Below are 13,706 nucleotides of genomic sequence, written 5' to 3'. Positions count from 1 at the left end.
ACGCTGTCTTCTGGAGACAGCTGTCTTCCGCAGCCCGCCCGGAGACCACCCTCGGGCTCAATTTTGGAAGACAAAGGAGGGGGGGGGGGTGTAGGGAGGATTTTTGTTTTGTTTTTGGTCGCGTGAGTGTGTGTGTGCGCGTATGTGTGTGTGTGTGTGTGTGTGTCTGTGAGCGCGCGTTGTGTGTTGTGCAGGTAGAAGCGGTGGGACGCACGCAGGAGAGAGGCAGTGAGTGAAGGGGAGGAGGAGGGGAGTGGGGGGGGGGTTGGGGTGGGGTGGGGTGGGGTGAGGGGGGGGGTGAGGGGGGGGTTTGAGATCGGTGCGCTGAGCGGCGGTACGAGGGAGCGGTGCGTTCAGTGAGGGAGGCGAAGTCGAGGAGCCAGGCTTGCAACGCAGTCCCGCACCCGCACCCACTCCTGCACCCGCACCCGCGCCCGCACCCAGAGGAGGCGGGACGGACCCACGGACGGACCCCCGGACACCCCGGGACACACGGACGCACCGAGAGGAAGTGCCGAACGCGGACCCCAGGTGTGAGGAGAGGCAGCCGCCCCGGCTTCAGTCCCAGGTGAGTCCCGCTCGCTCGCTCTCCGGGCGAACGAGCCCTGGAATGCATGCATCCCTCCCCCATACCGTTTAACGCAGGGGTACCACCTGACCGGCCAGGTGCCGAGACGGGGTAGGGGGGAAGTGTCCGGTGGTGGGGGGGGGGGGGGAGTCTTCGGGCTTGGGGGAGTTTTGAGGGGGGGATGGCAGCAGGAGCAGGAGCAGGAGCAGGGGACAGGAGCAGGAGCAGCAGGAGCAGGGAACAGGGCAGTGCAGTGCAGACAGGACACCTGTGAACGTGCCCGCACTCGCCACCTGTTTACCGCGGCGCCCGCTCTGAGTCTGTGCCACCCTCCGGGCGCAGCCCCCGCAATTAGCGGAACTTAATTATCCCCGAACCCGCCGCTGGCGGAACGAGCCGCGTTGCTCGCATCGATCCGCGGACGAACGCTAAACTGCCGAGACGCCGTCCACCCGCGCCGTCCTGCGTGCTCCTCGTTCTACCTTTCGCCACCCCACCCCCCCCACCCCCCCCCGGGCTGTCCCGTGATCCCCATCGCAATGTGACACCCGAAACTCGGAGAAGGGAACATGCTTTTTGGGGGGGGGGGGGAAGGGAGGGAGGAACAGGATCCGGGGGGGGGGGGGGGGGGAGAACTTTTTCTCCCCAACCTCGTTCTGCTTCCAATTATAATTTGGCATGTTATTATGTTCCTTTCAGCTTTTCCTGGGGAGTACTTGAGCAGCGATGTAGGAAAAGGCTTCTTTTAGCTGTTGGAATGAATTTAGTGGATGATGCCTGCTTTAAAAAAAAAAAAAACGTATTCACAGTTGACGATAATCCTGTGGGGGGTAAGCCTTTTAACCAGTCTCTGGCTACACAGATATTATGAGCCTTTGCTATGGCTATAAACCTGTCCTCAGTGCTCAAACGCGATGTTACAGCTCTAGTTCAGAGCTGGCTGCAGAGGGAGTGTTGCTGTAGTCGGGTTTCCAGTATGGATTTATTAACGCTGTAAAAAAAAAAAAAAAAAAGCAGAACACTATCTATCGTCAAGGGGGCACCAGCCTGGTAACACTGAGATCTGGAGATCAGAGGATCTAGGCAGGCTGTTGCTTACTGTGCTTTGGAGTAGCCAGTGCTGTTAGTGTGCTTTTACAGCATCTACAGAACAGTGCTGGGAGTGTAACCAGAGTAGAACTGTATAGTGCCGCTAGGACAGTACAGTTAGTAAGCTACAGAGTTGCTAGAATAGAATAGTGTTATTGGTCAGCTGCAGAGTAGGACGGTGCAGTTAGTAACTTACAGAGTTGCTAGAATAGAATAATGTTGATGGTCAGCCACAGAGTAGGACAGTGCAGTTAGTTAGCTACAGAGTTGCTAGAATAAAATTGTATTGTTGGTCAGCTACAGAGTAGCCAGAGTAGGATAGTGTTGATAGTGAGCTACAAGTTAGCTGGCATAAGACAGTGCTTTCTGTTAGGGTACAAATCTTGGTTTGACCAGGAGATGCTCAAGGAGCTCCATCCGGTCCATCTCCTCTGGTCTGAACAGGGCGTTCAGCCCCTGGCTGGGTGAGAATGTGTACTCTGGCTTACGCTTGTCCTTCCTCTGTAACGTGCATCTGTTGCAACACTCAATTATTTTCCACTTCAGCTGGAATGAAATCACGGTGAACATTGCAGTAGTGTCTATAGAATTCTCTCATGCAGTTGCACTAGTGGAGTGTGTGTAGCACCACACAGAAGAACATATATATTTTTTTATTCGCTTCATTTTAGTTTCGTACCTTTTCTTTGTCGTGTAAACAGCATTCGCTTTTCGAATGTGTATCCTAAGTCTCAAGGAAGGTCATGCAGACAGGGATCTGGTCTTGACGGTCCGAGCCGAACGTGTCTTTGGCGAAAGAGGGCGGGCACGGTGGCATAGTGGTTAGCACTGTCGCCTCACAGCAAGAAGGTCCAGGGTTCGAATCTCGGCTTGGGGGCCTCTCTGTGCGGAGTTTGCATGTTCGCTCCCTGTGTTCACGTGGGTTTACTCCGGGTACTCCGGTTTCCTCCCACACTCAAAAAGATGCATGCATGTTAGGTGCTTTCCTGCAGGTGCCCTTGACTAAGGCACTTCCCTCAGAACTGGAGTTGGTCCCCGGGTGCAGCACGAGAGAAGCAGCTGCCCACTGCTCCTAGGTAACTAGGATGGGTCAAATGCAGAGGACAAATTACCCCACGGGGTTCAATAAAGTATATCATCTTCTTCTTCTTTTGCGTCTTCCTTTGGGGCTCTGGCAAGCTGTGACATTCGGCCGTGGAGTCGAGGTGGAGCGGCGCCGGTTTTCTCGCGAAGCGCTCAGCCCCTCGCGGACGAGCCCTCTCTCAGCCGCTCTGCGTTTCCCCCGCTTCCTCCGCGCTCGTGGAAACGCAGCGCTCGAGGAAGCTGGAGGGCGTGTGCGGTTTTGGCATCGAAGCTTAATGAGGTGACTTACGGCCCCCCCTGTCTTTAACGAGGCTCGAACGGTGACTTGGCGTTTCCGCTCTCAACGGCCCGCTGCCATTCTGATAAATTAACACGATGCCAGAAAACAGCATGAAGAAGCTGGTGAGGGAGGGAGAGAGAGAGAGAGAGAGAGAGAGAGAGAGTGAGAGAGAGAGAGAGAGAGAGAGAGAGTGAGTGAGAGAGAGAGAGAGAGAGAGAGAGAGAGAGAGAGAGAGAGAGAGAGAGAGAGAGAGAGAGAGAGAGAGAGAGAGAGAGAGAGAGAGAGAGAGAGAGAGAGAGAGAGAGAGAGAGAGAGAGAGAGAGAGAGAGAGAGAGAGAGTCAGACAGCTAGACACACACATACACACACGGAAAGAGAGACACACACAGCAAGAGACAGAGAGAGAGAGCGACAGTGAGAGAGACAGAAAGACAGAGATCGAGAGAGACAGAAAGCCAGACAGAGATAGAGACATAGATAGATAGAGTCACACAGACAGACAGAGACAGCAAAAGAGAGAGACAGAGAGTCAGACAGATACACACACACAGACACACACACAGCAAGAGAGAGACAGAGATAGAGAGAGCAAGAGCGAGACAGAGAGACAGAAACATAGTCTCTCTAGGCTGAGTCACAGAGAGAGACAGAGACAGCGGGAGAGAGAGAGAGAGAGAGATTTTTGGGACCGTCGGTCCCAATTTTGGGACCGATGGAAAAATCTGAAAAAAACACAACAAGAAGAATTAGCTATACAAGATGGGGATATTTGGACAAACCATTTTCAAACACTTTTTAAAAAAGTGGAATTAGGAGCAAATCCTGACAAAAACCATATAAATAAAAAATTGCAGGAACTTGAATTGGCTATTAAAGATAATCAAAATCCATTGGACTTCTCGATTACTGAACAAGAGCTTAAAGATAAAATTAAAAAATTGAAACCTAAAAAAGCATCTGGACCTGACAGTATTTTAAATGAGATGCTAAAATGCACAAGCACAAAATTTCAACTGGCCATCCTAAAATTATTCAATTTGGTTCTGAGTGTAGGTTACTTCCCTGACATCTGGAACCATGGGCTTATAACACCAATATTCAAAAATGGAGATAAATTTGACCCAAACAATTACCGAGGCATCTGTGTGAACAGTAATCTGGGGAAGGTACTTTGCAGTATCATAAATTCTAGACTTTTAACCTTCCTTACTAAACACAATGTCTTGAGAAGAAGTCAGATTGGATTTTTACCAAATCACCGCACAACTGATCACATTTACACCCTACACACCCTAATTGAGAAATATGTAACCCAAAACAAAAAACAAATATTTGCTTGCTTTATTGATTTTAGAAAAGCATTTGATTCTATTTGGCATCTAGGGTTATTCTACAAAATTATTGAAAGTGGTGTAGGGGGTAAAACCTATGATCTAATAAAATCAATGTATACAGGGAACAAATGCGGCATAAAAATTGGCAACAAAAGAACAAATTTCTTCTCTCAGGAACGTGGAGTAAGACAGGGCTGCAGCCTTAGCCCAACTCTTTTCAATATTTATATTAATGAATTGGCAAACATATTAGAAAAAGCTGCAGTGCCTGGTCTCACTCTACACAACTCAGAGATCAAGTGCCTGTTCTACGCAGATGACCTGGTTCTCCTTTCCCCCAGTGAACAGGGGTTACAGAAAAGCCTAGACCTGCTAGAACAATACTGCCAGACCTGGGCCCTGGCAGTAAACCTTAACAAAACTAAAATTATGACATTCCAAAAAAGATCCAGATCTCAGGGAACAAAACACAAATTCATGTTAGGAACACACTACATTGAACATTCCTCAAATTACAATTATTTAGGGATAAAAATCAGTTCTACAGGAAACTTCAACATTGCAGTGAATGAACTAAGGGAGAAAGCACGCAGGGCCTTCTACGCCATAAAACGACAAATTTGTGTAGAGATTCCAATTAGAATTTGGCTTAAAATCTTTGGAGCTGTAATCGAACCAATTGCTCTTTATGGCAGTGAAGTGTGGGGTCCACTCATCAGTCAAGAATTTGGCAAATGGGACAAACATCCAATTGAAACCCTGCATGCAGAATTCTGTAAACATATCCTGAAATTACATAGAAACACAACAAACAATGCATGCAGGGCAGAATTAGGCCAATACCCATTACTTATCAAAATACAAAAAAGGTCAATCAAATTTTGGAAGCACCTAAAACAAAGTGACCCCCACTCACATCAATACAAAGCCCTGCAATACCAAGAGTTGAGCAAAGCAAACAATCCCCTCACTCAGCTGGTCCTGAGCCTTAGTTCCCCACATACACTAACACACACTAACACCTCACCTGCTCAGGATCAGAACAAAACTACGAACATAATTAGAATAAACCAAATTGCAACACAGCTGAAACAGAATTATATAACCTACTGGGAAACTAAAACAAAATTGCAAAGTAAAATGAAATGTTATTTGGCCCTAAAAAGACAGTATGCTGTAGCGAACTACCTGACCACAGTTACTGACAAAAAACTGAGAACCACCTTGACGAGGTACAGACTCAGCGAGCACCACTTAGCCATAGAAACTGGCAGGCACAGACAATCATGGTTGCCAGAAGAAAATAGATTGTGCCAACAATGCAAAGGCAACCAAATTGAAACGGAAAAACACTTCCTAATGGAATGCACAAAATTTGACCAAATTCGCCAAAAATTCTACCAAAAAATAATCCAGAAATGTCCCCAATTCAATGATATACCCAATGACGATAGATTACCCTACCTATTAGGAGAAGAAAAAGGCTGCTGCATATTAGCAGCACAATTTGTGTTCTCTTGCCATACTCTGAGGGACAATGTGTGACCACCTCATGCACAAATTTACACACAGCATACACACGTACAAGCAGACACATAATATTCACTCATGCACATAACACACAGTAGTCAGACACACACACACACACACCTAACATCACTTACTGATATTTTTGTATATATTTTTTATTTTTATTTTTATTTTTATTTATTTTAATATAACGGATTAACTGTATATAGTTGTATGTTATAACCACTGCTTTGGCAACACAAGTGCCTATATTTGTCATGCCAATAAAGCACTTTGAAATTGAAAATTGAAATTGAGAGAGAGACAGAGACAGCGGGAGAGAGAGAGAGAGAGAGAGAGACAGAGAGACAGAGAGAGCGAGTAGAGGATCTCAGCAGCATTCTGTGCTCAAACCCTACCTTGCTGCAGCCATCTCCGTGTTGCATTGGGGCCAGGAAATACACAAAATACACAACCCCCCCCCCCCCCCCCCCAGCTGAAAGCCATGATGGAGGCACTGAGACAGACACCATGGGGCAGTTAGACCCACAAGAACCCGCAGCTCCACCCATCCCCTGCAACCGTACCTGGGAATACACTTAGAGTCTGATTCACCAATGATTGGTCATGGTCTTTGCATTGCACCAATCACTGATCGCGTTATTAGTTTTGCGTGTGCTAAAAGGTTTTGCATCCGCCAATGGTCTTGGTAAATCAGACCCTCGAGAGTCTGATTCTGTGAAGGGCGCCGTCCATTTTGTGGTCTTCAGGACCGCCCCTATTAATCTAGTCCTGCGGAGACGACAACTGCCCAGCTAGCTGTTGCCCTTCGGGGTCACATAACGGTTGAAGGTCGCCAAATTACGCACTGCATCGGATCTTTACCCCGCTGCAAAATCCTCTATTAATTAAATTACCTCATCCAGAGGCGTCTGTAGAGGGAAAAAAAATGTAAGACGTTATTAAAGTCTGAGAGCTAACGCGAAACAAACAATGGCTCCCCCCACCCCCCACCCCCCACCCCTCCACAGGGAGGTTTAATCTCCCCTCCTGGGCCAGAGAGCTTAGCTGCCCTACGTGTCTGAGTCAGGCAGGAAATCATGTGGGCACAGGTGGCTGAGAGAGAGTTCGTAATCTAGTCTGTCTCCACTCTCCGCGCGTTTTTTTGTTTCTTTTCTTGGCTCCTGCTTTCGCACCGAAAGTGTCTTAAGGGCAGAACAGCCTAATCTTTTTTTTGTTATATTTGTTGTTGCACACGAGTGGGTTTGGGGCCTGAGAAATTTGGGCGCCACCAGTCTCTGAGCAGATGAGCCCTCTTCAAGTGTCCACAGGTCCGTGTTCCTGGTTTTCTGGAACGGGGGATGGGGGCACGGGGTAGACGGCAGAGTGTGTGGGGGGGGGGGGGGGGGGGGGTGTCAACTTCCAGATCTTAAATTTTACCCCAATGTAGATCTGTTCTCTAGCCAGTTCTTCAATAAGTCATTCCACTTAAGGTTCAGCTTTTAGTCAAACAAGCAGCCAGCTCCCTCCCCGGTGTCCTCTGATGTTCTGGATTTGAAGGCCGGGGATTTCATTACCTGCCACAGAATCTGCCCAGACTTCCTAACGAAATCCCAAACTGCCAGCAGCCGGTATCAGATAAATTGAATTTTTAATGTTTGCTCAGAATAGCTTCCACGAGTCGGAAATACCGAGCCCTTTCCTCGTGGAGGCTTATGTAAGTGTCTCGGTGATTGTGTCACTCCAGCTATACTCCTGGTTTAATGCAACGCGAGGTTGTCTGGCTATTGCTGGTTAGAAGCTCTCCGCTAATTGAATTATTTCACGCCCTCCATAAATGAACAAAAAAAAGATTGCGTGAAATGAATAGGGAAGGTACTGAGCTATATTTCAGTTCTCAAAAACAAAATATCCTACTTCCAGAATGTTTCAGTGGAATTAACCAAGATAACACTTTTCCCCACATTGTAAATGTATTCCCTCCCAAAAAAAAGTGTCACAAATATTCACACCCCCGTTTCCTGTTTCCCCCCCCCCCCCCCCCCCCCCCCCCCCCCCCCCCCCCCCCCCCCCCCTTCTTCCACATAGAATCTTTCAAGATTCTTTGGTCCGTGACCATGCATCGCTGTCTTCGATTCAAACCGCAGTGTTTTTGATTCGGGTTCAAGCCTTGGCGACTAAAATTGGCACTGCAGAGCAATCATTTTGTGGTCAGCTAACCATTTCTTTGATTGATTTATGCATGGGATCGTCGTCTTGCCGAGAGATCGATTCGCAGCCAAGTTCCAAGCGTTCTGGCAGAGGAAACCGAGTCTTTGGCCAAAATGTCTTGATAGATGCTGAAGTTTATGATTCCATCAATTTTAACAAGGACCAGGGGATGCAAAACAACCCCATAACTCCGAAGATCGGCCACAATATTTCACTGCATGTATGACATTGTTTTTAACATGAGTCCTTTTTCCTAACTCCAAATCCAGTGCTGGAGTACATGGCCAAAAAGCACAGTTTTGGTGTCATTTGACCATAACATCCGTTAATAATAATTGTGACATATACCTTATGGGGGGAAAAAAAACCTGTTTAATAAAGTGTTTTTCTCCAAGCAATAATAATAGTAGTAGGGGCAGTTTGTGAACAGATATGTGAATTTCTAACCCATATCCCAATCAAGGCTATCACCAGATGTATATGAGGTTTAGCTAAATGGACTAAATGGTGTTGTATACACTGTTGAAAAGTGAGGTTTGTGACTCTCTTGTTCAGAATTGGTCAGTACTGTTCATAGCACACTAGCAGAGCCCCTCTGTACCTGGTCTACATGCAGAGCTGATTCTGGAGAGGGGGGAGGAGGGGCAGGGCGGCAGGCAGCTGGGGGGGTGGGGGTGGGGGGGGTGGGGGCGTGGGGGCTCCTTGGCAGAAACTCCCTTGGGGTCCTTCAGGCAGACTTCCACTGTCATCGTGTTACCGGAAAACTCCCAAAACTCAGCCCTCGGGGGGCCCCTCAGGCCTCCCGGCCCCAGGCAGCAGCCGGCCTCCACCGTGGGGACCGTGGACCTATCACACTCGCCTTTTGACAACACAGTAGAGCAATTTCGGTTTTCTGCAGCTGGATGCGCCGCTGAAGGGATTCAGGTCACGTGCCTTGCTCAAGGGTACGAACACCAGCGCTCTACACCATCTGTTCAGAACCCACGAGAACACACGGTCATCAAACACCTGCAGTGCAGGTAAAACTGTAGTTTCAAAATCAGAAAATTGCCGCGCAACAGTAGTTGAGGTTTATCTGGTAAAGCTGTCATCTAAAACACTCTTTCCCCCCCCACCCCCCATATTTTTGACATGCACCATGTACAGCGATGAGATTAGGGAAATGGATCTATCTTCATACAGTTTTGTACAGATACAGTTTTGTAACAAACGGATTCGTCGTAAAGTAAACAGTGCCCAGAAGAACGGGGGTCTCTAAAAGCGCAGGTGCGAACCTGACGTCTCCGTCGACAAACTCAAACTTCTCAAATTCCTCTTGCCTCTCATGTTTTGAAAGCACGGAGATCACACCATAAATCGGGAGGCTGCTGTGTTTCTGCTACTCCGCCTAGAAAATCAATAACTGTCATTTCTCAAGGCTGATAGAGCAGGGGGAGGCCTGTGTGCGTAAAGAGAGCTGCGCTCGGTGTTTGTATTCGCGCTTGAGAGGGGGAAAAAAAATAAAATAACGGAAAAGTGGAGCGTTTTCCATTTCGTTCGCCGCGTCGTTGCTCGGCGCGAAGTAACCGGGCTGATAATTGAATAAGGCAGCTGCTTCAAAAGCCAAAGTTAAATTAACGCGCCGAGAAAGGGTATCGGAATATAAAGACGACGGAAAAAAGAAAGATATCTTTCCCGGTATCGAGCGGGTTCGCTGGGCTTGGAGCGACGTTCCGACACTGAAACGATGATTATGAGGCTCAGCGGGAGTAGCGGAGAGGGAGAGGGGAACGCAGCCATTCGGAGGAGGAGGAGGAGGAAGGGGGGAGGTTTGCGGTATCTGAGTCTTCCTCAGCGCAGTTCTAGTCTGTGAGCAGCATACCGTAGTAGGGATTAGCTCACTACGGGGGAGAAAAACTGCACGTCTGACAGATCTACACCCACCCGAAAGTGTCTTGTGTAAACTGCTTAACGTCGCTTGGCGGCGGTGCGTCTGCCGATACCTCTGTGTCAGCATTATCGACGAGCGTCATATTTACACACGGAGAAAGGTCTCGTCTATTTCCTGTTTTCCTGGGTGATTTAAGTGTGTGAACTCGCTGCAGCGCTACGACTCGTCATCCAACGGAGAGACAGATGAGCAGGGGAGCAGGCACAGTCTGAATGGGGGGCCGGGGGGGGGGGGGGGGGGGTTGTTCATTACAGGAGGGAGTTACGACAAATCCCTGTACCGCTCTCTCTTCAAGGTGACGAGTGCCAGAGCAGAAATGAGCTGACTCGTGCTCCCAACGGGGAAGGATTTGAACAGCGCACCACCTTCACAGTGCCCCCACAGACAATTCCCCACCTGCCCAATCCCCCCTCACCCCCTTCACCCAACACCACCCCAACACCCTCTTGTTTCTCAGAGCAAAAATGAGCTGACTCCTGCTCCCAACGGGGAAGGATTTGAACAGCGCACCACCTTCACAGTGCCCCCACGGACAATTCCCCACCTGCCCAATCCCCCCTCACCCCCCTCACCCAACACCACCCCAACACCCTCTCGTTTCTCTCGTCCAGAAGCGCCTCATCTAAAACAGCGGTACAGCCAATTACTTACCTCCGCGCTTAAATCGGTTTGGCAGTCAGCCTCCGTCTCCTCGTCGCCTGGCTCAATTACGGGCGCGCTCGTTTCTCCCTAATGGACACGGAATGAGCTTTCGGCCTGGCGGGGACCCAACCCTGAGAGAGAGGGAGAGAGAGAGAGAGGGAGAGGGAGAGGGGGAGTGAGGGGGAGAGAGGGGGAGAGAGGGAGAGAGAGAGAGAGAGAGAGAGGGGGAGAGGGGGAGAGGGAGGGAGAGGGAGGGAGGGAGGGAGAGGGAGGGAGGGAGGGAGGGAGGGAGGGAGAGGGAGGGAGGGAGGGAGGGAGAGGGAGGGAGGGAGGGAGGGAGGGAGAGAGAGGGAGGGAGGGAGAGAGAGAGAGAGGGGGAGAGGGGGAGAGGGAGAGAGGGAGAGGGAGAGGGGTAGAGGGGGAGAGAGGGAGAGGGGGAGTGAGAGGGGGAGGGGAGAGAGAGAGAGAGGGGGAGAGGGGGAGAGGGAGAGAGGGAGAGAGAGGGAGAGAGAGAGAGAGAGAGAGGGAGGGAGGGAGAGAGAGAGAGGGAGAGAGGGAGAGAGAGAGAGAGAATGAGTGAGAGAGAGTGAGAGAGAGAGAAATAACTGCGGTTCATAAACGAGATGCTCGAGGAGAAGTCGGGCGATCGCTCACGCGCCGTCTAAAAAAGGCCTCGCCGGCCTTCATCAGGATTTGATTCCGATTCATCCCATCATCGTTCGTAATGTTTACGATTGAGAGGAAGCCCCCAGAAGTGGCTGCGCGGGAGCCTGAACTGCCCCGCCGTAAGACGTGGGCTTGGCCTCTGACGACGGGGAAAAATAAAATATTATTATTCAGACGATGATCACAAGTTGTAACCGCGTCCCCTGATTTGCATCTGCTGAGTCTGCATATTTCCCACCAGAGGCAGAATAATAAGCGAGATAATATTTGAAGGCACCTACTTTGTGATTATGCACATGTACAATACATCTTATTCATAAATAATATATATTTATGCAGATAGCGCTTTCCATTTTTTTAAAAAAGACTATGAGCTCCCTTAGGAAAATGTAGCTGATGCATGTTGGGTTAAACTGAAGCAGCTACTCACCTGTCCGTGAGGTTGCTTAATGTGCCATTTTCAATTCAGTTGATTCAGGAAATAATTCTAATTCAAATAGTGACAGACACGTTGCACAGAAGCACTCCAAACCTGAAGTCGTAGCTGTTCATTCGCCAGTCTGTATGCCAGCAGGAAGGAGATCTGTCCGTACTTCCTGCCAGTCAGGGGCAATTCCAGGATGTTTTAAATGAGGTGGCATAGGGGGGGACCAAGAACCAGTCGGGGAGGGGGGGGGGGGCCCATGGGAAATCACAAAATTCTATCAGAAATAAATACAGTGTTGAAAAACACTGGGCATGATTTTCAGGGTCTTGTGAAGTGCCCCGTGCCCTAATACAGGTGGTATTGCATGAAAAGTGGCACTGCACAAGCAATGGCTGGGCATTGTCAGTTTGACAGTACTCTAGCCCAATGGGGTTGGGAGGGGGGCACCAGGGAGGCCAATCATATTTCGGGGGGGGGGGGGGTGCCACCCCGTGCCACCCCTTTAGACACACCCCTGCTGCCAGTGTCCTTGCCGGCGAACACAGAATGTTCCCACAGTGTTGCGGGAATGTTCTGTCGATGTTACAGCATTGCCATTCGCTTGCAGCATAATCACTGTGAGAACGTTTTTGTGTTAGCTGGGTTAGTCTTAATCTCGGTACTCCTTGGGGTTGTGTACAGAGCCCACACGCTTTAGGTTCTCAGGATCTTCCTTTCTTGCGTCAGCTGAAATCAAATCTGGGGTTTCTGGGGCATTTCCTCACAATCCGCGCATCCTCGGTTCGGCTGAATAGTTTGTCATTTAAAAAAAAAAAGGCACATAGATCGAAAATTCACTCGGACACCAATCGTGCTATTTTTAAAACCCGAGGGCCGCCAGAAGTCATTCCTCGCTTCCTCTCTCTCTCCGAAAACCCCCCTCTCACGCGCAGTGTCTCCCCCGTCACTTCTGGGGAATCGGTCAGTTTTCAGCCTGGTAAATCGAAGAAAATACGACAGTTTGGGTTACTGGCATTGCTTTGCTTCCTGGATACGGTTTCAGTGTAATGCGTGCAGAATGTGTATGTTTGCGCGTGAGCAAGATGTGTACATTTCCTGCAATGTGTTATTTTTCTGTCTATATGCAGTATATATATATATAGTGTATGAAAGAGAGAGAGTGTGAAGATCTGAATGTACGCTATGCTAATATACAGTACAGTACGTTGCGAGCGAGCCTCTTGCCGGAGATGATCATTTGTAAGATCGTCACGCAGCGCCTGATTATGTACGGGGCCTCGCTGGCTAAAGGGCGCGGGCGTGGCCATTAACACCGTGCTAATGACCAGCAGTTCCGCGTTTGTTGCCATGGCGAGCATGTTACGCTCCGTCACACAGCGAGGTCAAAAATTAAATCCTGCCAAAGTCAAACGGGGATCTGAATGTTTCTGTGTCCTGTTTATTCAAATATAGCACGCGGGGGGGAGGGGGGGGGGGAGGGGGGGGGGGGGGGGGGAGCTATTCTATTCTGGTCTTCTGCAGAGGCATTGTGGGAGCTGCACCCGGCCCTGTCAGCTGGTGACCCCTTGCGATGAAGGGTTTTGTGTGTGTGTGTGTGTGTGAGAGAGAGTGTGAGAGGGAGAGAGGGAGAGAGAGACAGACCAAAAGAGGATAAGAGAGAAAGATAGAGAGAGAGAGGGAGAGACCAAAAGAGGATAAGATGGAGAGAGAGAGAGTGATAGACAGAAAGAGGATAAGGGGGGTAAAGAGAGAGAGAGAGTGAGTGATTCGAGAGAACAAATGGGCCTCTGGGATAGTGTATCTAGCACTAGTCCTTGGTGTGGTGACCCTCCCCTTGGTGCTGGCCATAGCTGTCAGGACAAACTGGTCAAAACCATTACCAGTGAAAGAGGGTCTCACTCAGCCCAGTTGTCCCCTGTCTCATTGTGCTGCTGATATTACTGGGGTGCTACCTGCTGAAAGCGTGG

General features: G+C 49.4%; 1 protein-coding gene across 2 annotated transcripts in view; it reads left to right on the top strand.

Annotated features, from left to right (window-relative positions):
- The first annotated feature begins 297 nt into the window (after positions 1-297).
- The window catches only part of lingo3a (leucine rich repeat and Ig domain containing 3a), a 38,430-nt gene continuing 25,021 nt past the window's right edge, over positions 298-13,706 (top strand). For both annotated transcript variants that reach the window (XM_035416427.1, XM_035416428.1), the window contains exon 1: positions 298-568. The gene's annotated coding sequence lies outside the window, so the exon portion shown is untranslated. The remainder of the gene's footprint in view (positions 569-13,706) is intronic.

This window comes from Anguilla anguilla, chromosome 4, assembly GCF_013347855.1.
Source record: "Anguilla anguilla isolate fAngAng1 chromosome 4, fAngAng1.pri, whole genome shotgun sequence".
Lineage (NCBI taxonomy): Eukaryota > Metazoa > Chordata > Actinopteri > Anguilliformes > Anguillidae > Anguilla > Anguilla anguilla.
The sequence above is the reverse complement of the archived record's forward strand: the minus strand, read 5'-3'. Positions and strand labels throughout refer to the sequence as shown.